At 39.7% G+C, this 27,193-nt stretch overlaps 1 long non-coding RNA gene across 2 annotated transcripts in view; it reads right to left on the reverse strand.

Annotated features, from left to right (window-relative positions):
• The window catches only part of LOC109458701 (uncharacterized), a 256,457-nt gene that overhangs the window by 217,017 nt on the left and 12,247 nt on the right, over positions 1-27,193 (reverse strand). Inside the window, exons 2-3 of one of the 2 annotated variants that reach the window (XR_016019616.1) lie at positions 21,785-21,876; positions 14,866-15,243 (exon numbers count right to left, since the gene is read on the reverse strand). This is a non-coding gene — a long non-coding RNA (uncharacterized LOC109458701). Of the gene's footprint in view, positions 1-14,865; positions 15,244-21,784; positions 21,877-27,193 lie in introns of those variants that run through there. The other variant, XR_012497479.2, reaches the window with a different exon arrangement.

Genomic DNA, 27,193 nt, shown 5'->3' on the forward strand with positions numbered 1-27,193 from the left:
GAATACCCCAATATCTGGCTCTCAAAAGATGAAAAAATAGAAAAATGTAGTGGGGGTGGGACATCAGCCCTTTAAATGCTCTGCAAGTCACTTCATCAAGAGAGGGACAGGCTGGCAACAATGGGGTATGTGCAAAAACAATGGATGTCTGCCTACACTTCTGTGATCAAAAGCAATACTCACTGATCAGAAAACTGATCCATGTTATTTGGAATAAAGGGTCCTTTTTGTTTATCCTGGCTCCTACCAGTTGTGTGAAAGTTGCTCCAAGAACATTGTGCACTTCTGCCTGCCACATGGCTATAGGTGGCAATGGGTAGGTGCTACTGTGTTAAGAGCTGAAATTGGCCATAATTAACTGCAATTTAGCATTAAAGCAATCCCATGAAAGCTGTAAGTCTTTAATAGACCCAGACTTCAAAAATAGTTACATCACACAGCTTCTGCCAGTATCACTGTTGTCTGGGTGGGGAGACAAATTCCTGGTCCCTTCTATTCTGCCGTATTCCTGTCCGTTAGCTTTTAAACACGTTCCAACTGAAGAACAGGACGAGACTTAAGAAGTTGATGATTTTGGATCAAATTTCACAGTGACATTATATTATGTGTTTATCATGATGGGAATTTTTATATACACAGTTTTTAGTTTTTTAAACTTTAATGCAAACTTCACAACCTTTGACTTACACTGAAATGTACATCCAGTACCAGGAAAAGTCTGATTTCATGTTCAATGGATGGTTTTGGAGGAAAGACTGTGAGCCTGTGTTCTGCTGAGCATTTCTGGAATCATGCTGACCAATAGAGCATGCAAACCCCAGACTTGCTGCATCACAGATTGAAACAATGGCAGCAAGAATATCTCCCTGCATCCACATCCTTGCAGAGCCCGATTATGCAGTCAGTCAAATAAGGATTCTGATGTAAAACATTGTTAAACTTAGTTAGAAAATAAAGTTTTAATTTTCTTCATATTCTTTTTCACCAATTATCTGACATGTTTTTATCCACTCAGTTGTTCTTCTCGGGATTTCAAATAGGGTTTCTAATAATAAATGTGAACCAGTTTTATTATCAAGTTTTTCATTTTCTTTACATTTCTGTCTTTACTAATTATATGCTATTCTTTAAATATGAAGATAATACCTCTGATCCAGCAATCATAACTCATATGTCTCGAATTGTTTTGCTAGAGGAGCGGTTTCTATTGATCCTGATCATTGTACTTTCTTTTCCAGTCTTCATGTGACCAATAGCTGCATTGTAATACTGGCATGTGAATGTGGCTTGCAACTTATACCAAAAATAGAACTGATCAACCAAGCTGATGTGGAAATTCAGCAAAGGCTCTTGCCTTGATCTCATTAGCAACAGGAACCAGCAAAGGACAGTGGTCACCTATCATCCACTTCAATAGATACTAAAATTTATCTTTGGGAAATTCCAAAGGACAAAAATAAAGACTATATAGTGTCATAAATCTGCTGTTATGGATACTTGGATGATAAAAGATAAAATTGACAAGTCTGGGACCTTTGCAATGGTCACATTGTCAGGAATGATTAACAGTATGTTCTGACAATAAGAGAACAGGAGAAAAGAATGTCTTGGTAAAACATAAATTTAAAATACTGTGGGGCATGTTCTAAAGAAGACAGATCAGCTTGAAGGTGTTGGAACAAAGGGAGGTAGTTCTGAGAGAACTGGAGGTACCAGACTTGAGATCTAAGTTTAAGATTAACTCAATCTCCTTCTCATAGATACTTCAAGTAAGGAAAATGTAATTTTATTATTATAACTAGTATATGTTCACTATTAAAAGAAACTTTAAAAAATATACAATCCAGAATATAAAGTACCTTAAATTAAGATGGCTATACACCCTGGTTTCCTCTAGACTCTCCTATATCATGCTGTTAATTCAGGTGTAAATATTAACAGTACCTTCTTTAATTTATAAAGCATAGTGGTGTATGTGTGTCTCTGTGCATATGTGTATATGCATACACCTTTTGTTATTGTTCTTTTCTGTTTGTGTTACAAAAATGGAATGATATATACATGTGGTCCTGAAACGTTTTTTCACTAAATATGTATCTTAGACTCTTTTTTTGTTTTTCAAGATAATCCTTTATTTAACCTGCTATATACTCTCCATTAAATACGGTTATTTAATCTTCTATTGAGACCACTTGCACTGTTTCTAATTTTGCATAACTACAAATAATTTTGCCATATATATATATATATATATATATATATATATATATATATATATATATGTCTTTTTACCCATAACTTTGTACACATGTTTTAGTGTTTATGTAGGATACATTTTTGGGAATAATCCTGTTGGATCAAAGAATATGAACATGAAAATCATAATCAATATTCCCAAATATGGGCACATTTTTGAATCTTCAATTTAATAACTCATGAAACGTCAACATTTTCCCTTGATAATATTTCCATTTTAAATTAAAGAGTTTCAATTCTTTACGCCCACAAAGATTTCAATGAGTGGGAGCACGGAGTGTGAAATATTTTGTTCTGCAATCTATTTTTTTGCAAAAACATCACTGTTCTTTGGAAATTGAGTAATTGGTCAAACAAGTACAACACAAATGTGCTGGCTGACTGTTCACATGGTGGCTTGAGATGCTGTGGAGGTCTAGAGAGATCTCACAGTCCACCTTAAATGAATCTCCCTGATTTGTCTTCTCAAAAAATGTATCAAACCAACTTATCAACTAGTATGAGATGGCTGAGTTTCCTTATACAGTTGACTCTTGAATCACATGTTTGAACTGTGCAGGTTTATTCATATGCAGAATTTTTTCAAAAAATACATACAGTACTATAAACGTATTTTTCCTTCCTTATGATTTTCTTTTCTCTAGGTTACTTTATTGTAATAATACAGTATATAATACATAGGAAATACAAAATATGTGTTAATTGACTGTTATTGGTAAAGCTTCTGGTTAAGAGTGAATAACAAGCAACAGTTTCACATGTTGAACTAGGGTGGCTGGTGGGAAGAAGTAGAATATCCTAGAAATAGTCAGCTACATGGCTGCATTGTTGAGTGTGAAGAAGGTGACAAGAAACCCTCAGAGAAACCCTCTCTCACTGGTTTTTCTGCTCCTCTGGTGCTGAATCCTGTGCCAATCCATGCAGACCTGTGACAAATGGTCCATGGGCGCAAACTCCTTTCCTCCCTTCCTTCCTTGCAGCTTTGTTCACTTGCTGCCTTCCTTTCTTCTTTCCCTATTTTCCCTGTAGTCATTCCTCTTTTACCCCCAACCCCTCCCCATGCTATCAGTGTGGCCTAACAAATGGTAAGTACAGGTCTTGAAGAAGACACAGATGACTAAGATGGAGCATTTGCCCTTAAAAAGCCCACAGTTTAGTCAGGGAGACAGAAACGTAAACAAATAATTAGAGAGCCTGATGAGTGCTGTAATTATGTATCTAGTATCATTAGCAGGATAAAGAAAAACTGAACAACTAATTTTGCTAGGAAAAATCAGGACAACTCTACAGAGGAGACGGTACCTGTGATATGTCTGGAAAGCCATTCTTTTCGAGTGTGGGAGTGGGTAATTAAGGCGTCTGGACAGGTGGGCCTGGGCTGTGACTGCATCAAACGCAGTGTGGAGAGATGATGTTTCTGCCCTCAGTCTCTAACCTGCCTAACACAGACGGCAGTAATCAAGTTTAATATAGTTGTTTTAACTTGCACCTAAATACAGGCAAACATCATTTTCTTGTACTTTGCTTTACCGTACTTTACAGATGTTGCATTTTTACAAATTGAAGGCAAGACCCTCCATCAGCTAAAAGATGACGACGCGGTTTATTGTGGTGGTCTGGAGTGAAACATGCCATATCTCCGAGGCATGCCTACATGTCACTGCTAGCTGAGGGGAAAAAATGCCCCTGAAACAATGCATCCAGCTTCTGTTAATTCCCTGTGCTTGTTCAAATAACCTCAGAACTCTGATTTTCTTTCTTTAGCAGCATATTTAAATATTTTAAAAATTTACTCCATTGTTTTTGACATTTGTAAATATTTCTTCAATAATGGGACCAAATTCTTCGATACCCCATTTTATACCCACTAATCTTTATTCTGGTTTATCCCTGAAGGTGAATGCACGGCCATAAGGTACTGATCATGCTGGCCAGGTAGGTGCAAGCATGATAAGGCTTATACTAGGTAGATGTGTAACTATATACATCGTTAGTTATCTAATCAAAACCACCAGACTATTTGCTTTGTCTGGAATGAAGCCTCTCAGACATATCAGGAGTATATGTGCATGTGTGTGTATGTTTGTGTTTCCAAGTAATTGTAAAAGCTTGGATGTTTCACAAGAAGTTTAGACATATTTTTTGTTATTTATTCTATTATATACAATTTATCTAATCATCTTGCCTTCAAGCCAGAGGTAATCTGGTCATATTAACCTGGATAGGTCATGCTATGCTATGGTAAGAAATCAGCAAATCTCAGTGGCCTTAAAGCACCAAGATTTATTTCTGGATTATACTACATGGCCATTGCATGTTTGTGGGGGCTTTGCTCTGTATTACCCTTATTGTAAGGCTCAGGCTGGTGGAGTTCTACTATCTGGAGCATCTCTAACTGTGGCAGTAGGGGAAGAAGGTTCTAAAACATCTTAACTGACAACCATACTGGCCAGAAATGGCAAACATCATATCCAGCTATAATCTGTTGCCCGGATTGGACACACAGCCACGTTTGATTTCAATGGGAAGGAGAAATAAATCTAACAAGTGCCTGGAGATTACTATTTGGGGGGCATAACACCCCCTATATATATATATATATATATATATATATATATATATATATATATATGTATTATATAATATATAATATACTATTATTATATATAATTTCAATGGGAAATACATACATATATATATATATATATATATATATATATATATATATATATATATATATATATTTGGGGGGTATGTATGCCCTTGAGCCCTTGCCAGAGGCCTGGTCTGGTTGGATGGAGTGGGGGGTGACCTAGGAAGACACAGCTGACGCCTGCAGCATGTGCTGTGTGACAATGGGTGTGTGGCTGGAGAAAGTGTGGGTCCTATCAGGGGGGCAGGGAAACGATGGGCTGGCGTGTGCTGAGCATGAGGGGTGGCTCAGAGAATAGCAATAATCAGACCTGAAGTACTGCAGCCTCAACCACTCTTCCCAGACGATGCCTGATCTCTGAGGACCTCAGTAGTGATGGGGAGTCCTGAGATAAGAAACACCTGGGTTGCCCTGGTGCTGGAGGCCCCTCATCCCAGACTCATCAGTAAGGAGCGTGGCTCACACCACCTATCATGCAAACTCCAATACTCGTGGACACCTTGCCCCCTGCCTCCTGCCAACTCCCTCCACTTGCCGCAGAAGCCTGACCAGGTCCTACGGACAGGTTCTGGCCAAAAGTCTATGCAGTGGAGGGACCTCAGAAGCCAGAAAGGGGGTGGGGAGGTGAACTGCTAATGCAAGAGGTGCAAATCTATGTAGTCTTTTAGGACCCCAAAGGTCTCAGGGGCGATGATGCAGGCTTCTGGCACAGAAACCCAGTCTGACATCTGCCCAGATCCAAGCCTTCAGCAATCTCAACACTCCATTCCATTGTATACCCTTGGGGCCAGCAGTTCCTTTTGGCAGTTTCAAGCTGTCTAAAATTCATCCCAGGAGACCATTGTTATCCATTCCTGGAGACTTCCCCCCAAAGAGCAACCTCAGGGCATTAGTCTCTTTCTGAAGGTAAAGCCATCAGAATTTCCTCACTGATTGGACATGGGAGTGAGAGAAACAGGCATATAGGATGATGCTGAGGTTTTGGGATCAAGCAAATGGAAGCGGGCTGTCACTGATGTGACAGCCTCGTGCCTTTTAGCAGGCTGTGGGCAGTGGGCACTTGTCATTCAGATGGAGCCTGGTTTTTGTCAAGATTGTGATGCTGGTCAAGTCTAGTGGCCCCTTTGGCAGCGTTTTGCACTGTTCCCTTTCCTCACATCCTAGGCTTGTGATACACTCTGGTTGTCTTATCCCTAAGCAAAGCGGCCCTGGATGAATTAGTTCATTGTAAGAAAAGCATAGCTTAGAGGCACCTGCTTTCTGAACTACTTCATTTAAAAGGGCAGAGTGAAGAGTGGCAAATTATTGAGCACCGGGACATCTGGGATCCTTCCACATTGTCCTTACGTTACAGGGCCCTTGACTCTTGGGCTAGAAGAACATCCCACCTCTCATTTTGCAGGGAGAGAGCTGAGGTCTCCAGGAGGAGGTGGCTGGTTCAAGGTCAAGTAACAAAAAATTAATGGAAGATGTGGACACAGGACTTGAGATTTCAAGTGATGCTATCTCAGGTCTTTCCCACTTCATCTCGTTGCCTGGGCGACTCCCACTTTGTGTAGGAGAGACATATCTGTTAATACTCTTTCTGCTGCAATGATAAAATCCCACCCAAATGGATTTACATTTGAAAGAGGAAGTTGTTGACCTGCATTCAGCCATTTAGAAGCTCTGTCTTCAGTGCTGACTGGGCTCAGGTGATGATGCCAGGACACTGCTTAGCAGTAGCTCCTCGTCCCAATTATCACAAAACCTATCGTGTGTCCCTGAAAATAAGACCTAACCGGAACATAAGCCCTAGCAGATTTTTCAGGACGACGTCCCCTGAACATAAGGACTAATGCATCTTTCGGAGCACAGCTTAATAACACCCGGTCTTGTAGGACAGAGTGAGGAGAGTGAGGTGGTGAGGGCACAACATTTCAGGAGGCACTCATTCTTAGCATCAGGCAAAAGCACAGCTGGCACTTGCACAATACACTGAATGTCTTAAATTTTATGGCCAAGTGACTCTCTTGCTTCAAACTAGTCCCAGTCTTGACTAGTAGAATGAGGTCACCATGAACTGAGTTGGGATAGGCTGTGCAGAAGCGGGTTGGGTGAAGATCAGAAGCCTGGTTCTATACATTATTGAGTTTGAGATGGCTACTGAATGTCCAAGTAGAGACAGAGAATGGATGGCTCGATCTCTGATGCTGTGACTCAGGGGACAAGTCTATACCAAAGTTATACATTACAGGGTGATCACAAGGCTAGATGAACTTCTGGAGGCAGTGAGTATAGACAGACAGATAGGAGATGAGGTTCAAGGACTGAGTCATGAAATAATTTGTAGGAAAGAAGAAGAGGAACCTGCAAAGGCCCTTGAAAAAGAGAAGCCAGTGAGAGAAGGAAAACTAGGAGTGTGAAGTCCTGGAAGACAGGAGGAAAAAAAAAAAAAAAAGCTTCCAGGAGTAAGGAATGCTCAATCATGTTTCATGTTGCTATAGAAAGTTAGATAAGGATTAGGACTGGAACACTGGCTTCTGTAGCATGGAGTCATTGATGAGGCTGACTAGAAACAGCTTTAGTGCAGAGATGGGCCGAAACCCCGGAAAGAGTGCATTGAACGGAGAGAGGAAGAGGCAGAAGGGGAACGGAATTTAGCACATATCAATGACTCTTTCAAAGGAGAGAGAAAGGAAGAGGGAGAGAGTGAGGGAGACGAGGGAGAGGCTAAAGGAGGGAGAAAGATCCAGAATTTAGTGCTCCTTCAGTTTCTCAAATTTGGCACTTCAACCTCTCATCTTTGGGTTTTTCAATGGGTCCTCTGAGATCCTGATTTTTCAGCTGACAGGGATTCAAACTAATAAATACTTTATTCTGATGGGTGAGAAAAGTTCTATGAGAGATTTTGCTACCAAGACACATGTGAAAGGAAGTAGCAACATGTGGAATTTCAACTAGGATCAGCATCTTTTTTTCTGAATGTGTTGATTTGGAAATCATTTGTCTGGCTCTGCAACTGAAGCATCATGCGCTCTACGAGTTTTTCTAAAGTCTCACATGCTAATGCTAGTTAAGAATAATACCTTTTACCCTGTCAACTTCTGCTTACCACTGAGGATCTTAAAATGTGTTCAGAGGTAATCTGAAGAGACTCTTTCAAGATAGTGCATCTTTTAGTAGATCCACAGAACAGTAAATATAACTTGATAATCATGCGAAACATTTCTTTGTATTGTGAAATTGAATCAGCAGCTTTGCATAATAAAGGGCTAAAATTGTGAACCACATAAGATTTGCTTGAAACTTGATTGTTCAGGCTCAAAATTCTCTGCTGAATACTCCTATGCTTGCTTTTGTATTTATCCATTTTCATGTGACTGCTTACAGCAGACATTTCATTTTTTATCTATTTTCATAAAAGTAAATTTTAATAAATATGCCAAAGCCACTCCAATAACATCCATCATAGCCTATGTATTGTATAGATACATATTTTACCATGATAATTGGCATACCAGCGTTTATGAACTTGGTTCTTTGTGGATGCACTAGGAGTGGTGTTCTTTTATAGAATGTAATATTTTATAATCTTTTATTCCTTTATTTCTTGCTGTGCTGTACAAAATGTTTATAAATGACGCGCTTTTGTTTTGTGCAAAGTGGGCACCCACCAGCGTAAATGAATAAAAGGAGGAAAAGTAGAGTGAGGATCACAGAACACTTTCATTTCTTTCTAAAGTGTGGATGAATTTTAGCCCCATGGAAACTCTTAAGAAATAATCCAGCAAGAGTGAGATCATGAAAGGTTAGCTTTCCCCAAGTAGAAATTATGGAACGGAATTATGAAATCGGCGCTTACAAATTTAATCCTCTACCTTCTAAATGAAATTGGGAAATTAGGAAAGGGCCAGGAGGGACCTCTGAATTCATCTACTCTTACCTCATTGTGCATGTAAGAAAGCTGGGCAGTGCTATTCTGCAAGTCATCCTAACGGGATATAGAAAATTATAGACTCTGGGTTACTGTTCTAGGTGTCCATCTATTAAAACATACATTTATCAAGCACCTAGTACATACAAGGGATCATTCAAATCTCTGAAGGATACAAATTTGTGGAAAATACTCTCTGCCCTTAAAGTACTCATAGTCCATTATCAAAGATAAGATGGATATTTCAGTATCGACAATACAAGGTTCAATTTAAGAGCCATGGAGTGATATAAAAGTTTAAGAAAGGAAAGAGAAAATGACGTCTGGGCAATCAGTGTAAGTTTCTTAAAGGAACAGCACTTGCTTGTGATGTGAAGGCAAGATTTCAATAAAAAGAGGAGGAATAAGATGGTGAGCCTGGGAGAGGAAGCACATTTAGCAAGGACAGGAAAGTACACAGCAATGAAAAAGACCAAGTTGTCTAACGTGACTGGATTATAATTTACCTTCACATTTTTCTGTCATGTTATTTCACACCACTAAGTTATGGCCATATTTTAAAGGAGCTTAAATATCAGATAAAATAGCTCGTCTTAAATAGTAAATCATTGAAGTCCATAAGCAGAAAATAATTTGATCACCTATCTCCAGATTTTGAGAACAAAAACAAGTTGTGCATCCTTTACCAAAGGTCATAGTGTATTTTGAAAAAAATAAAATAGAGGAAAAGAGAACTGATGTGTTCTAACCTCTTCTGTTGGTCATTTGTTTGCTTGCTCGCAAAGCCATCCCTTACCCCTGCTGTGAATTTCAGAGTTTAACATTCACAAATCAGATTCCCCAGGCTCCCTTTACCAAATGACTGCCAGGTAGGTGCAGCTAATGGGGGAGAAAAGAAATGGCATCAAAAGATGGAAGGAAGACAGAAGTCTGGACATGTGTTCTCACCCTGTGGTTAGAACAGTAGCTCCACAGTGGTCATACCTCTTTTGATTTCAGCTCTTGTACAGTTTGTGCCATGGTTCCAGTTGTAGCATGTTTTGGGCAGCTCCTTCTCCATGGTTCCATGTCCTGCTGCGCACCCCCAGCTTACAGAATCTGGTACGACCAAAGCCTTCCTTTGGGCCCCAGTTCAGCATCACAGAGACTTCCTGCTGATAATAACCTCTAGTTGGTTCACAGTTCCTTTTTTTTGCACATTCAACTCTTCCAACACAGAAAATTAAGGATTCACATAACTGGAGTGTTAAAAAATAAAACTGTCTTAAGAGAGAATCAGAAGCCTCAAACAAAGTAATCATGGATCTGTCTCATTCTCCCTATCCCCAAACTCTTTTGTGCTCTCTCGTATTTCCTTCATTGTCAGACAGGGGCTTTCTATATAGTCAGAAATATGACTGATATGTAGTCAGAAATATCCTTGAGGTTCATAATCCAAAGTCAAAAGAAATTGTCTTTTCTGGAAACCCTGTATTAAATCTCAAGGTTGAGTCTGATGGATTTACTTGAGTTCAGGGGAATGAAATTCTCTGATTGGTCTTGGTCATGGCAGGTACGATGTTATTATTCCAGCCTCATCAGAGTTTTATTGAGTGAGGAGTAGTGGTTACTCAAATGAAAGGATACTGGGCAAACAACAAATATCTAATATGGGGAGATGCTGAAAATTCTCCATTTGCCCCTCCATATACACTCTTCATCCTTTTCTGACTCAAATTTGTGTCCAGTAACCTGACCTCTTTGACCTCTATTCCCTGTGTCCCTTTGTCCTCTGACTTCTGGAGTGTAGCCAACGGAGCACACTGCCAGGTGACTGGAAGGTAAAAGGAAAGAGCCTTAGTGGTGTATGTTCCACCCCTGCCAGGCAGTGACTTGGCAGTGGCAGCACCCCTCACTGTAAGAGCTCTTTATTTAGCAGTCTCTCCTATTTACAAGGTCACCATCATTCTGGTAGGAGCTGCTGCCTCCCCTGCCTCCACAAGCCTCAGGGTGGTCATGGTTTCACCATAGCTACTCCCTGGGTGCCTCCTACTCCTGCTGGGTTCCCTGAACTCTGTCCACACCCTAAATTATCTGTTTTTAAGACTCTCTTTAATTACTCTTTAGAAAAAAGAAAAGACTATTTTTTAGAGCAATTTTAGATTCACAGTAAAATAAAGAGGGAGATACAGAGATTTCCCATGTACCCTATGCATAACCTCCATGTACCCATGCATAACCTCCCTCATTACCAACAATCCCCCCAGAATGGTATATTTGTTACAACTGATGAACCTACATGGGTAATATCATAATCACCCAAAGTCCACAGTTCATATTAGGATTCAGTCTTGGTGTTGTACATTCTGTGGGTTTGGACAAATGTATAATGACACCACATTGTGGTATCATACAGAGTATTTTCACTGCCCTCAAATCCTCTGTGCCCTGCCTATTCATCCCTCCCTCCACCCCCACCTTTGGCAACTACTGACCTTTTTACTGTCTCCATAGTTTTGCCTTTTCCAGAATGGCATAGAGTTGGAATCATACCCTATGTAGCTTATTAATATTGGCTTCATTAACTTAGTAATATGCACTTAAGTTTCCTCCATGTCTTTTCATGACTTGATAGCTCATTTCTTTCTAGCACTGAATAATATCCCACTGTCTGGATGTACCACAGTATTTTTTATCCATTCACCTGCTGAAGGACATCTTGGTTGCTTCCAAGTTTTGGAAATTACAGATAAAGCTGCTATAAATATCCATGTGCAGATGGCTTGACCACTGCACTGTACACCTGAAGCTGAATAATATTGTATGTCAACTATAATTATATATATATATATATATATATATATATACACACATATATATATATATATATATATATATATATATATATATATATATATATATAGTCACGGGATATTTAGTACAGCAGAGGGAGTAGAGTCAATAGAATTGACATATAATAGATATATACGATGTCAGAGGGGCAATAGATTGGGGGAGAGGGCAGGTACCACTTTGTGAGGGGTGAAATGCCTAATTATTGCATTGATTTGTACACCTGAAACTAATAAAAAAAGAAAAAGAAAAAAGAGAACAATGTTTAAAATAAAGTATATATTTAGAGTATCCTCTTTAGGAGACTCTGGCTTAAAGTCCAATTCTTAGTGCACTGATCATATGGACGTGAATATTCAATCTTCATTTTCTTGTAAACATTTATCCCTTTGTCTTTATTTATTATATGTATCTATGTGTGTGTACACATAAACACAAGTATACACACACATACAGATATATGTTGAACTAAATCAGACCCAAGATGGAGCTGCTCCTGCCTGGAATGTCACATCAGCAAAGCAAAACTCAGATAACTTTTGTGTCCCTACAAATGCTCTGCTTGACCAGAAATGCAGTATATCCAGCTGATTCCCAAATGACAAGACAATTCTGGACCTTCTTACTCTAAACAAGGTTGACAATATAAGCCCAGCCAATCAGATATTTTCTGTTTGTTTTTTCCTTGTTCTTTATTCTTTATCCTATGAAAGCTTCTTGTCTCTCACACCATTTTGCAGTTCTCCCAAAGGAGACTGTTCCATTCATATAGTGTGAAATAAAGTTTGTTATCATCTAAAACATATATATATATATATATATTGCAGTTTTCAGTTTTCATGCGGACATTCATTTTCAGCCCCTTTGGGTAAATACAAGTAATGAAACTGCTGGATTATATGGTAAGAATATCTTTAGCTTTGTAAGAAACCACCGAACTGTCTTCCAAAGTGACTATACCATTTTGTATTTCCATCAGCAATGAATGAGAGTTCCTGTTGCTATATATCCCTACCAGCATTTGATGCTGTCAGTATTCTAGGTTTTGGCCATTTTAATAGGTGTGTAATGGTAGCTTGTTGTTTTGATATGCATTTTCCTCATGTCATATAATATAGAGCATCTTTCCACATGCTTATTTGCTATCTGTGTATCTTCTTTGGTGAGTTTGTCTGTTAAGGTCTTTGGCCCATTTTAAAGTCAGGCTTTTTGTTTTCTTACTGTTGAGTTGTAAGCAGTAACTCTTTTGAGCATGCCAACTGTGCCCAGCAGGGACGTGGTACTTGCTGGTGAAATGATTATTCCTACTTTATAGAGCTGACAAAAATCAAAGCTCCAACATTTTCACAAACTTGCTGAGATCATATAGCTAGCAGAGGCTGAGATTAAAAAGGAATCTCTGGTTTGTCTACCTTCAAAGTCTAGATTCTGAAATGACAGTTTCTCTCCTATTGACAGATATGTAAACCCTAGAGGAAACATCCCATTGTCATTTGTCCTGTTTGATTATACCAAATAAGATGGACAGGCACACAGAGCTTTAGCCTCCTATAGTCAAAATGGCTCTATGTTAAAGAGAAAGGGAATAAGACAGAGAAGCCCACCCTACCTACCACTCACATTGGTGAATTAATCCAGTTTTGTTTGTTTTTTATGATACAAATTTCCTGTCATCTGTGAGGAAATAGGCCATTCATAAGTCCGTCCAAAGTGTAAGCTTTGCAGTTACTGTCCCCCACCACACACACACACACACACACACACACACACACACACACACCTTATACCTTTCTTATAGTGAGTTGCTAGCTAGTGCATAAGATAGTAAAACTTTTGGTCTTTTTTTTTTTTTTTTTTTTTTTAATATGTAGTTTTCTGTGAAGGAAAATAGGGGTCTAGTGGAAACTTGGTCGTAATGAACTTTATTAGTCCCCTGAGGAAGGTCAGCAACAGTAAACAGATGTCATGAGAAGCACCTTCAGTGGTTCACAGCTATAATTGTGCAGATTCTTTTCAGTGGTGTAATGACTTTTAATTCTTTGCCAAATGAGCTCTGACAATTAAGTTCACGAACCGTGGCAATGATGTTGCTAACTTTTTTGATATCAGAGAGATTATTCATTGTGACTTTGTGTCAACTGGATAGCTAACCAAGCTTACTGTATGGACATGCTGAAAAAGCTGCATGAAAAATTAGACGACCTGAACTTTTCGCCAACAACTCATGGCTCTTGCATCACGACAAAGCACCAGCTCACATGGCACTGTCTGTGAGGGAGTTTTTAGCCAGTTTAAAAAAACAAACACTGTATTGGAACACCCTCCTTACTCACGTGATCTGGCCCCTACTCACTTCTTTATTTACCCAAAGATACAAGAACTATTGAAAGGAAGACATTTTGATGACATTCAGGACATCAAGGGTAATACGATGACAGCTCTGATGGCCGTTCCAGAAAGAGTTCCAAAATTGCTTTGAAGGGTGGACTAGGCACTGGTGTTGGTGCATAGCTTCCCAAGGGGAGTACTTCAAAGATGACTTTAGTGATATTCAGCAATGAGATATGTAGCACTTTTTCTAGATGAGGTAGCAAACTTAATTTTCCGACTTCGTAGAACTTGCTCTAGCACCAGCTTCAAGGAAGTATAATTCATCAATATACATGCATAACAGCATGTGATCCAGAACACTTATGACCAAAAAATGTGGTGTTTGGAAAGCAAAAAAAAAACAAAAACAAAACAAAACAAAACAAAAAAACAAATGCATAATGGTAAACAAACCAACCGGATTCAGAGGGCTAAAATTAAATCTCTTTTCATGTCATTTCATTATATACATTATGAAATTAGGTTAAATGGAAAACAATAACAGGAGTAAAGTGCAATTAAAGGCATAGGTAGGAAAGACAAATCCTCGGATGCATCTTAGATTTGACACATTGAACTCCATCTCAGCAAAGCAAGAAGGAAAATTGGACCAGCCAAGTCCTATGGAGAGAGAAAGCAGCTAAAGCAGCTTTCTGTTCTGCACTGCCCATTTATGTGGAGAATCATAGAAGATCTAATAATACAAGAGAAGAGAGCCCTATGGTTTATGGGAACAATCCAACACCGTGAGTCATTTGCATTCAGGCAAAGAACTGACTTTGAAGGACCAAGGAACACAAAAGCTTTATTTAATGATAAGGTGACAAAAAGGAAAGAATATATGGAAATTTATTAAAAATATTGTTTCTTTAACATAGTCATGTCCCCAAGTTGGGAAGACTTCTCTCCCAAAGTGCAGATTCATAAAGGGGAGAAATTTATTTTGAGGACAGTTTAGACAGAGAAAGATGGATGAAGGCTGTTTGTAGCCAGAGTTTGCTCTGAGAGTAGACTCTTGTGTCCCCAGAAGCTTGGCAGTCATGGTGACTCAGATCCAGCAGCAATGACCTTCTTGCATTTTCTTCCACAAAATTCCTATTACCCTCAGATCCTTCATAATTGGTGAAGATGGAGGACCTCTCAGAGTGAAACATTCTCTATGGTGTGTTGACTGGTTTTGCTGGAAGGTAGCAGGCTCCTTTGTAGTCTATGAGCACTTGAGAGCAGGGATACATTTTATTCATCATTGTTCTTATTCCTTAGCTCCATGCCCAGATACACATTTAATAAAGTCATTTTTGTTAACCTAATTTTTTTTTTTTTTTTTTTTTTTTTTTTTTTTTTTTGAGGAGAGCGCTGCTCACAGTGGCCCATGTGGGGATTGAACTGGCAACCTTGATGTTATTAGCACCACGCTCTAACCAACTGAGCTAACCGGCCACCCCCTGCTAACCTAACTTTTAAATTTTGATTTCTTTCCTTCTTAGGAAAAAGACACGTGCAAACACACACACACACACACACACACACACACACACACTAGTTGGTGTAAAAAAAGGTAAATTAAAGGTAATAAAATATTCGCTTAAGCTAAAATGTAAAAATAAGATACAAAGAAGCTCAAAGTAAAGGTTGAAATATACAGATGCTACAGGAAAACATAGACCCTCAAAGCATATTTATTGTCTGTATGTCTCATCCCCCACCCCCAACATGGGTAAAGAGGTAGGATTTCTATTGGCCCATACTGTTGCCTGCGGATGGCCATGTTTCCTTTACTAATGGGAGGCTCAGTAATTAACAATAGATGTTACTCTCACCAAGTAAACCTTAGGCATCATTAATCAAATAGAAATGAGTTAAAAAGAAAGGAGGTAGAGGGGGCTGAACAGAGTCCCTCAAAATGTATGTGCACGACGAACAACAGAAAGTGACCTTATTTGAAAACAGAGTTTTGTAGCTATAATTAGGATGTAAAACAGGATCTTGAGATTAAATAATCCTGGATTTAGAGTGGGCCATACATCAGCTGACTGGTGTCCTTAAAGAAAGAGGGAAGGGCACAGAGACCCAGGGGACAAGGCCACGTGAAGAGGGAGGACAAGATTGGAGTGGTCCTTCCACAGAACCACCAGAAACTGGAAGAGGCAAAGAAGGCTTCTCTCCTAGAGCCTCCAGAGAGAGTGCGGCCTTGCCAACATCTTAATTTTGGACTTCTGACCACAACTGTGAGAAAATAAAATTCTGTTGTTTGAAGCCACCTAGAGTGTGCAGTACTTCGTTACAGCAGCCTGAGGAAACTAACGCGGGGTGGTATATTTAGCATGAATACAGGGCACACTAACTTGAACAGGAAGGCAGATTCCATAGAGAGATAGTTTGGTGAACACTATGTATTAACACCATACTGAATATAAACTTTCTAAGTAGCAAAGCAGCAGTTTTAACAAAAGCCAACAACACATTCCAATTGTATTTATGGTAGTTTAGTTAGGGCCTCTTATTCTATGAGATTCCTCTAAAAACTACCTTGTCCACAACTGTCTGGTTGTAGACCAAGGATAAAACTTTGCTTCTTTTATATGCAGGTTTTATATAAACTATACAAATGCTAATTTAATAATTAACAGAAACTATATTGAAGCAATCTCTAAATATATACATATATATGTGTATATATATGTATATATGCATTATTAGTCACTTCCTTTAGGTTCTCAATAAAGTGATGACACATATTAACAGCCTTCAGTTTTATAGGATTTCATCTTGATAATTCATCACTCTATCAAACTGTACAGGCTGAGAACCAAACATTCTGTAGCTTCCCTTTGGGAAACCAGTGTTGGAACTACCTTTCCAGACAGGTATTTTTGAGGATTTCTGTCTCTGAATTACTCCTTGGCAACTCCAAAGATAAAAACATCAGCTACATGAATTGAGGACCTGGGACAAATGCTTGGACCATTACTAGAAGGCATGTAGCCTCTTAAACTTCATTTTACAGACATTATTTATTATTAATATCATTTTGCACAGGAGTAAAACAAAGCTAAAGGAAGTTATCTGAATTGCCAAGGGTCACATAGTTAGTAAATGACAGAATCAGCAACTGAACCCAGTTTGTCTAGCCCCAGGGCCATGCACCATATTGCTTCCCTCAAAGTGTGCTTAAACCTGTTTGCTTGATTACTCCCTTTGTTGAGCTCAGAAAGGGCAAATAAAATGTGTCCATTAAAAAAAAAGAAAAATGACTGAATGCCTATGTTTTGCCAGGCACTGTGACAGTAGACAGTGGTCTATATAATTCAAGCTCAAGCAGTATGTTGGCTAACTAAAACTTAATAATTATTTAATTCATTTAGATAATCTGGTAGGGTGATAAGAAGTCATTTTTCTATGTTCGTGTTCTTACCTTTGAGAAGTAGGTTGGCCCTGGGAGATGGCCTGAAGTTAGAAGGAAGAAAAAGTAGCACAGCTTTTTATAACTCTTCTCAAAGTTAAAGGCTTCTGGACACCTTTTTAGTGCAACCTCTGGAAGTGACTGATGCTTCCAAGCTTTCTCATTTTAGTCATTTTTCAGTAGGCAAACAAACTATCATATGATCTAGCAATCCCAACTCTGTGTATATCCAAAGGAAATGCAATCAGTATCTCAAAGAGATATCTGTACTCTCACGTTCACTGCAGCATTATTCACAATCGCCGAGATCATGGAAACAACTTTAGTGTTTGTCAACGACTAAACGGATAAAGAAAATGTGTGTGTCTGCACACACACACACAAATACATATATACAATACAATGTTATTCAGCCTTAAAAGTGAAGGAAATCCTGCCATTTGTAACAACATGAATGAACCCAGAAAATTTTATGCTCAATGAAATAACCAGACACAAAAAGATAAATACTATATGACCTCATTTACTTGTGGAATCTAAAAAAACCGAACTCATAGAACCAGAGAGTAGAATGGTGGTTACCAGGGGTGAGGATATGGGGAGATATTGACCAAACACATTTCAGTTGTGTGATGAAAGTTTCTGGGAATCTAGTGTACAGCATGATGACTATAGCTAACAGTACTGTGTTTTGTACTTGAAATTTGCTCAGAGAGTAGTTCTTAAGTGTTTTCACCACAGACAGAAAAACAAAAAGATAATTATTTGAGGCGATAGGGTAACTTGTCTATGGTAATCATTTCGTAATTCATAATGTGTGTGTAGATAGATAGATAGATAGATAGATAGATAGATAGATAGATAGATAGACAGATAGATAGATATTTTGTACACTGTAACCAAATCAAAAATGTTAGCTATTCTTTCTTCCTTTCTTCTTCTTTTTTTGAATAATCTGTGGAACTGACCCAAGGAATCTTTTGCACTGAGGCAAAGTTTGCATAAATTCCAGCCTATATACACTTTGAGAAAAGGGATATCACAGACTTGATTAGCTCTGCTTGGTCTTTGCATTAGAAAAGTAAACACTAGCTGTTTTAAGAGATAAAGCCTAAAATCTCAGTGGCTAAACAAAAAAAAAGAGGTTTATGTTTCATCATGCAAAATCCAATCCACAGCAGGGCTGGAAATGACAGAAGGATATATGTTTGCATTTGACAGCTTGAGCTCCCATAACAAAGCACCACAGACTAGTGGCTTAAACAACAGAAATGTATTTGCTCACAGTTCTGGAGGCTGGAAGTCCAACACTTACTTCCTGAGTCACAGAGCTATTGGAGATCTTCCAGAGTGTTCCCTAGCTGTTACTTGCAAGTGCTTTCCCCTAAATGTTCCCTCTTGCTTTTGCCTATGGAGCTCTGTAACCCAGGAAGTGCCTGGGCAATGTGTTCATCGAAGGGAGAGGGGACGTAAACTATATACAGCCTGTGTTTTGGATCTGGAGCACGAGGAAAGAGCCAGTGTGTCAGTGTGAGGAAGTACATGCCGTGAGTGGTGAAGAGCTTCCTCCACTTTGAACCTGAGAAGTCTTGAAGCCCTCATGTTGCAGATGCAGAGTCACTAGATTTGTGTATAGTACTGCTGTGTATATAAGGGAAGAGAAGTATCTGCATGTACTTCATGCTTTTTGTCATGTTGGGAAGGGACAGAGAGCTAGGATAAGAGCCTAGAAACAAAGGCAGTGGCAACGCACAGGTATCTTCCTTTCACCCCCCCGACTCTTCCCAATAAATGCCATGTGAACCTTAAGCTTACCGCAAAGCCTTGCTTTACTTCTTTTTCCTATGATATCTCAGGGCAGGAAGGGGTAAGTTCTTTTTGTTTTTGCTTTTCCCTTCTCCTCCTGTCTGAATGGAACTTGTCTCTCATAATTTTCTCCTTGTTCCTAACTTCCTTTAAGACTCATGGTTCAGTCCAAATAGTGGGATGGGGTGCAAGGAAAGAAATCAGTCCTCCCATAAGAGAACTTAAACCAGAAAATATATCCAAAGCCTTATCACTGTTACACATAGAAAACCCTTGGTGCAAAACCTGGCATCTCCTAAGAATTCACTATCAGTAAATAGCCCATACTAGATGGTCATTTCTGGGCATAATTCAATTATTACCCTTTGGCTTGATGAACTTAAAACAATTCATAAGACAATCACCAGACTCATTTTGCCTACTCCACCATCTCTAGGCAGAAGTCCGCCAAACCTATCTTGATTAAATAAAAACATTTGTAAATGTATTTATGATGATTGCACCACAAATCTATGTTACTAATCCCAGTATTTACTAGCAGTCACTCTTAGGAAAGTTCTCCAAAGTTGTCGTGCGGGAGACCCTGCTCGCTGCGCCATTTGTCGTGCAGAGAAGTCTGTGGGGTCTCTGCTCCCGCTCCCCATACAAGAACACAGGATATGGTGAGGCCAAAAAGGAACACCCACGGAGCCATAGATGGGGGAGTCATACCACTATATTCTCTCTGGCGGCACTATACTCTCACTGGAGGCTGGATCCACACTGTCCGCAAACCGCCATTCACACTTGCCAGCCCAGCCACCATCTTCTTGCTAGCCCCCGTTCTTCTCTTCTTCTCTCCCTCTCTCTGCTAGCGTAGCCACAGCAGTTATATTAGTGGCCAATGGCTCACTGGTTACAGCTGACGGCCAACTAGCCACAGCTGATGGCCATGCAATCACAGTTGGCCATTTACTACCTGAGCCAGCACCTGTCTATGTGAGGCTGAGAGCCTGGAAACTGCTTTTTGGGGTTCTGTCCCCACAAAAGTTAACCTGAATTCCAAATATCTAATGCAAAAGAAAAACCGTCATCCTCAGAGTGTGTGCTTCTCTCTTTCTGTTTACTATTTGTGGATGGCTTTTAGTGATTAAGAAAAGAACCAAAACCATAAATGCAGCTTGTCAACTACAACAATGTGTCTCTTCAACTTTTGTGTGATGGAGACATGAAAAGGTAACAATTTGACTACATTTTATATAAATATAAGTGCATATTTTCACAGCTTTGCTTCAAGACTTAAGCTCCTCCAGCTGATTATTAACTGCCAGCAAATGTCTGCCCAGTCTATCACAGTGTCTTAATTAAGCAAATGCACAGAAATTATATGGGGGCAGAGGCCCGTGGAATTCACCAGGTGTAATGAATTCTGAAGAAGCAGTAGTTACAGATTTCCCAGGGTGTGCTAATAATACACACCTGCTAGAGGACAAAAGAATTAAGAATCTTTTTTCTCCTTTCTACCAATCTCCTCCCTCTTTAAAAGATGCTAACTATTCAATCTTTAACCCTCTATGTAGGTGCCCCTTCTTTCCAGAGAATTTCTTGGGTCTCCCTTTTCCAAACTCCATTAGGCTGCACTTAGGGACCCTGCTCTGCGCCCCTCCTGGTACACAGCTTTACATTGTTCTAACCACACACTGCTCTGGTGATCTTGTTTTGTTACTTGTTTGTCTCCCCCAACAAGTCTACTGCCTTGCCTAGCCCATGCCTTCTTCATCAAAGTGTCACCAGAATTATATAAAATGTCCAGTCCACGGTGATCTCTCAAAAAAAAAAAAAAAAAAAAGATGACTGGTTACATAAAATGTACAAAACCACCATTCTGAGCTATCCAGAGCACGTTAGAAACCATAGGAGCAGAAGAAGTTATTTAATTTTTATTTTTCAATACTATCATGCTCGTGAACAGGGCCCACAATGAGCCAACCTTCCGTTAATTCGCTATCTGTTTTGGCCAAGCTGGGAACTAAAATATTTTGGACTGTATCCCCTGTGGGTGCCTGTGTTTTCCATAATTCAGTCCTCAGAGGACTTTACTGGGGGCTGGGGGCTGACAGGGCCCCGCTGGTAAAGAGCAGATGCCCAGCAAGCCTAAGGCATGGCTGACACATGGATGATGAAGGAGATGGGGAAAGGGAGCAGCAGCTCCCGGGATGACATATTTAAGAGCCTGAGGAGGTATATTGCTTTAAAATTACTGATCATAAGAAATAGTTCCTGTGAGTGGTGTGTGGTATGTGCCCTTCTGTCCACTCCAATTCAGTTGGTAAACACAGAGAAACAGAATTCTCCTGGGGTACTTGAAGCTCATAGAAATGTCAAGAGTAAAATGGATAGTACAGTTAGGATTCCTGTGCAATCCAAAGCCCTCACTTGAAGATGAGAGAGGAAAAAGGAGCTAAGGGTGAACAGACTGGGCGTTGGGCAGGAATAATATGTGACTCAATACTCGTCGAAAGGAAGGAAGATGAAATATTCACTGCTTTAGAAAAAGTCAAGTGCTCACCTTTCTGAAGTCACGGCCTTCCAAGAAGAGATATTTCAGCTGCAGTAAATGAGCACTTTCTCCAAGAAGTTGCGAGTTTGGCTTCTTTAATCCTGCAAACGACACACACAAAATAAATAAATAAAATGCAGCCGCTGGTGTTCACAGAAGGAAAGCGAAGCTGAACAGTACCGTACCAATGACTGCACAGTTACTCATTGTAACATGTGCACAGAATTTGCCTCCCAAGGAAGCGCCTGACCCGATGCCAGGAAAACCCATTTGGTTAATAATGGCTGAATTTCCATTCCATTTGGAATTGGAAACAACAAAATCTATTAATCATGAATTATAAGCAAAGTAGTAAGGGAGTAGAAGAAGCAAGGAATATTCTTTGTCCCAAAGACACTTAAGGGCTTGTTGAGAAGACTGCATGAATGGATGGAAGTCAGCAAATAATGGTATACGTGCCTAGCACAGAATGGGCAATAGGTTAATATTTACACGGATATCTGCTTAGTGATTAAGTTTGTGGTCTAGTTTCTAGATGTTACTAGATACTAAGTAAGTACATAATATATCATCTAAACTCTGCTCAGCCCAGGCGAATAGTGAGGCCCATGCTTGGCACTGCCCCCTCCTTGTGGGGGGGGCGTCCCTGGGGTTCGCTGCCCTCGGGGACTGCTGCCCTGTGGTCTCACGAGGCCTATTTCAGGCACTCCTCTGCCTGAACCTTCTTTCCTAGCCTGGTACTCAATCACAGCATTTCTAGCTTATCTGCCAGGAAACCAATATGTGTGATTGTGTAAGGCTGTAGTTATATGCGTAAGTGGGGTAACAGGTGATTTTTGTATTTAGACAAGGGATCGATTAGCTCTAACACAGAAAGAAGACATGGTACATGGAGTCAAAAGTGCAAAGTATGATCCAGGTCTGCCGTACAAGTGTGTTCCCTTGGGTAACTCACTAACTCATAGAGCCCACACTTCTTCATCTTTGTATAGCAGGGATCCCAACTGTAGGCTTTGCTAGGCCAGCGGTGTGGGCCCACCATTAGTGAAGAGCCTTGATCCCCGTTTACATGATGATGATTTGTTTGACTAGAAATACACATGTTCCTGAAGTCCTTCATTGGTGAGTTTAGGCAACAGCAAGTAAAACGTAAGTTATAGACAATTATTAGAAGCTCATTTGTGAAAGTATTATGAAAACTTGCGAAATGCAGGTTATATACAACAGGGAAGTAAATCATTTTCCTCATAAGGTTACCATGAGGGTTAACCCACCAACCACAGTATCCCACAGTCTTACAGCATTGCCCAAACATTTCTTGAACCTTCTATTTTGCAATTAAACTTGTTAAGGAAAAAATTTTACAGATGGTAAAAATAGAAGGCGTAGGGTAGAGGAGAGTAATTTGGGGTTTGTATTCTTAACTCCAAGGTGGTGGTCACACACTATACATTTCCTCGATGGGTCACCCCAGCTGCCCGCTTTCAGTACCTTGAGGCATTGACTCCATTCTATTTATCTCCGTGCCTTCCACAACATCTAATAAAGTGGCTCATTTCACTAGAAGTTCAATATACATGTGCTCAATGAAAAATGAATACAATTATAATTAGAAATCCGTAACAGCCAGGAACAGCAATACTAACGCAGGCGACACTGTTCACTGAAGGATGGTTTAGGAGCCCACAGTTTGGAAATGCTAAGCTCATGGGGTGCACCGTTAATTAATGAACAGCCAAGTGCTGAGTTCAGGAACAAGAGAAGATGATAATAGTTCTGCTGCCGGTGAGGCTGCTCTTTCATCCACATGTGAGCCCTGCAGAAAGCCTTGGAAATTTCCATTTCAATAAAAACAACCTTGGAGAATTAGAGGAGACAGGAGAGTCTGTTCTTTATCCCTGACAGTTTGGTTGTCTCCTAAAATAAAGTTTTGCCAGCCTGATACAAAATCCTGGTTACACGTTTTGTTGACATTTGCAGGCCACCTCCTAGTACTCTATAAAGAGACCAGAGAGGGGTTTGGGATATTAAATGCCCACCAGGTCTCCTTTCATGCTGAGTATAATTAGATTTCAGTCTTAGGTCAGAGGGAAATGGGTAATTGGGACAAATCGCTGTTAAGTCAGGTACTTTCTCATATGACTTAGGTTCTGAACTCAAATGAACTTGACCTCTTGCAGATTCCTGCCTCTGCAGGATATCGCCTGTCTCTCCTGGTGTCTCCCCCATCACTAATGGCCCACTACACTCAGCAGTCTGCTTTGGGCTCTCTCAGTCATTATTTATGTTCTTGATAGACCCACTTACTCTTTTCCCCTTAGATCTCTGGCTGAGGAGCCCAGGTTTCAGCACTCTTTGCAATCCTTTGCCACTCTAAAAGGAACACCCTGACTTAACATTGTTTGTGGATTGGCAAGAACTGGACTCCAGTAGGATAGTTTTTCTGACTATCATCAAGGATTTAGTGGGAGATGAGCTGCGTGACTGATGGCATTTTTGATTAAAACTGTGCATGGAGAGTTCAGTCAAGGTAACTAACGGTTGTCCACATGTTGAAAACACATTAGCGCATTTGAGCCCCGAGGAGAAAAAAGAAGCCATCCTGTGAAACCCTCTCTGTCTGTGTGAAGACGTTAAAGAATCTCAGGCGGTTTTGTATCCTGGTCAATGCTGTTTTCATCAGGAGTGAAGAGCGGGCGCGAGTGAGGACAGCCAGAGTCTGAGCTGATTCTGCAGCCTGGGACTTGAATCAAACAAGGAGTTAAAACTGTTCCAAGAACAGAGAGTAGAGGTGGCTGGGTGTTCTAGGAAAGCAGAGAGCGTATCTTGCAGGAAAGGCAGATTCCTGGGGATCAGGGCTTAGGGACAAAGACACCAGAACTGGATTAAATACCCTAAAACAACCAAGGAAGAGAATCAATAATAAATGCATATGGTCTTTTAAAATTTTTAATTGCTGCTGTAACAAATTACTGTAAATTTCGGGGGTTTTGAACAACATTATCTTACAGTTAATGTTTAATTATCTTCTAGCTCTGGAGGTCAGAAGTCCAAAATGCATCCGACTGAGCCAAAATCAAGGTGTTGGTAGGACTGCCCTCCTTTCTGAAGTGTCCAGGGGAAAATCCATTTTCTTGCCTTTTCTAGCTTCTAGAGACCACCCAAGTCCCTTGGCTCATGGTTCCCTTCCATCACATCTTTCCATAATGCCATGTATTTGGTTCGACCTCTTCTGCTTCTTCCTTTTTTTTTTTTTTTTTTTTTTTTTGCCTTTTTACTCTATTTTTGAGGAGCTCCTCTAAACTTTCTGTTGCATGTATCTTGGCTATTATATATTCAATTTCCCTTTTCATAGCACCCTAGCTTTATGGATAAAATACCTTCTTTTATCCACTTGAGATTCTTAGAAATAGTATTATTTTACTTTTTAATCTTCTTTCCCTCAGATGATCTGTCTTTCCCCCATGTTCTGCGTATTTAACTTAAGGTTTCCTGGACATCCTCTCATGCGTTGCTTCCAGAGCACTGGTTGGCAGTCAGGAGCTAGACCCCTGCCTGGGCAAAGATGGAGAGCCCTCTGTAGAAAAATGGAAGAGCCTTAGAAACTATATTTTGTCAGTAAAGGGATCCCTGCTGAAAAAGCCAAACCTCTGGGCAACCTTCATGATAAAACCTACTTGTTGGCAAACTCTACCTATGCATCCTGAGTGAGGCCCTAAGAAATCACTTAGGAGCTCGCGGTCCATGGGTGTTCCGAGCATGCAGATGTTTACATAAACTCAGTTTTCCTTCCCTTATAGAACCTGGTGTCTACGTCTATCACATGCTTAGACATTTCTTCCCAGAATGATCCTCCTTGGGTGTGTGAAAGAGGCAGTATCTAGCAGCTATCAACCAAAAGACTATCTGGACTACAAAACTGAAAAGACAAAGTGTCTGATCCAAAGAAGGCCAAAGTACAGTGATACTGATAGGCATTTAAACAGATATGATGCACATTGTTTTGATAGGCATATAATGAGGAGTTGATAAGAATACTGTAAGATGAAAACAAAATGCAACCCTTGGTGGCACAGAGGAGAGAAATATTGTCTGTGCTTGGAGAGAGTTTTAGAAGGCTTTCCAGCATAAGGAATCTTTGAAGGAGGAGTTTCTGAAAGAAATGTGTAGATAGTAGGGTGGAATTTCCAAACAGCAGGAGGCGTTTAGCAAGGTATCAAGAAATCTTACAACTGCCTGTTGTTTTGGGGATACGATAAAAAGATGGATGATGGAATGCTGGCCCTGAAAGAAAATATTCACTCTCATAATCAAGATCAGCAGCAGTTATGCACCCTATATCATAATTTGCTTCAGAAAAATATAATTATGAAGTTATTCCTTGGAATGTTTTGGGTCACCCATTTTCATTGTCTTTCTCACTACGACTTGGTCTGCCTGTGTATTATTTTCCTTAAATATTATGCTTCCTATGTCTTCCATTACTCAGTAATTCAGAAGAGATGTGAAGCTTATAGAATCAAAAGGAAACAGAAAAGAGTGATTCAAACATATATGATGGGATCCGTAGTTTTAACCCACATCAGAAATCTTGCTGGATTCCAGCTTTGGCTATGAATTTCATGAGAATTCATTACAGTTAGAGGACTTTTAGGAACTACGAACGTTATAATGTTGCACAAGGTCACATGGTCTTTAACTCCTGTGCTCTAAAAACTCAGATTTCTGGTATACAGGTCAGTGTGTTTTTCTATTCTGCTTCAACCCTACTTAGGTTTGCAAAACCCAGAATTAGTAGGGTTTCTTCCTATAGTGGTAACAGGTTCACAAGCCACCAGGTGGCACTGGTTAAAAGTGGATAGTAATCAAGAATATTCTGTATTCACTGTTCCTCTTTTCATTTTGTCCATGTTTGAAGACTTTCACATGTTCTAAAGGTTCATCTAAAATACCCAGCCAGGTCTCTCTTTTTCTATGGACAACGCCATTGTCTCAGTTTCCCATTTTGAATGGGAATTTTGAATTATAGTTTACCCTTCTAATTCCTTAATTGTTAATATTCTATTAATCTTTACTTCTTAGTACTAACACAGTGCTGTTATCATAGGATCTTCTCAAATATTTCCAATGGCTTCTTAACTACTGAGCAGGGTCCAAGCACTCAGGCTAATAACCGGGGCACTAACAGCCCATGCCAATCACCTATATGTAACCATAGAATCACATGGTGTTGTATTTGAAGGTGCTTCATAAAATTTGCTCTTTGACATACGTGTAAAATTATAAATATACAAATTGACATGAATGGAAATAGAAGGATCATTGTCCTTCAACCATATTTATTACTGCTGTATCTCTTTGCAAATAATATACTCAAAGGAAGTAAGTCATTCAAGGTCTATAGACCCTTGAATCATA

Source organism: Rhinolophus sinicus, chromosome 17, assembly GCF_057876585.1.
Source record: "Rhinolophus sinicus isolate RSI-liver-muscle chromosome 17, RSI-T2T, whole genome shotgun sequence".
Lineage (NCBI taxonomy): Eukaryota > Metazoa > Chordata > Mammalia > Chiroptera > Rhinolophidae > Rhinolophus > Rhinolophus sinicus.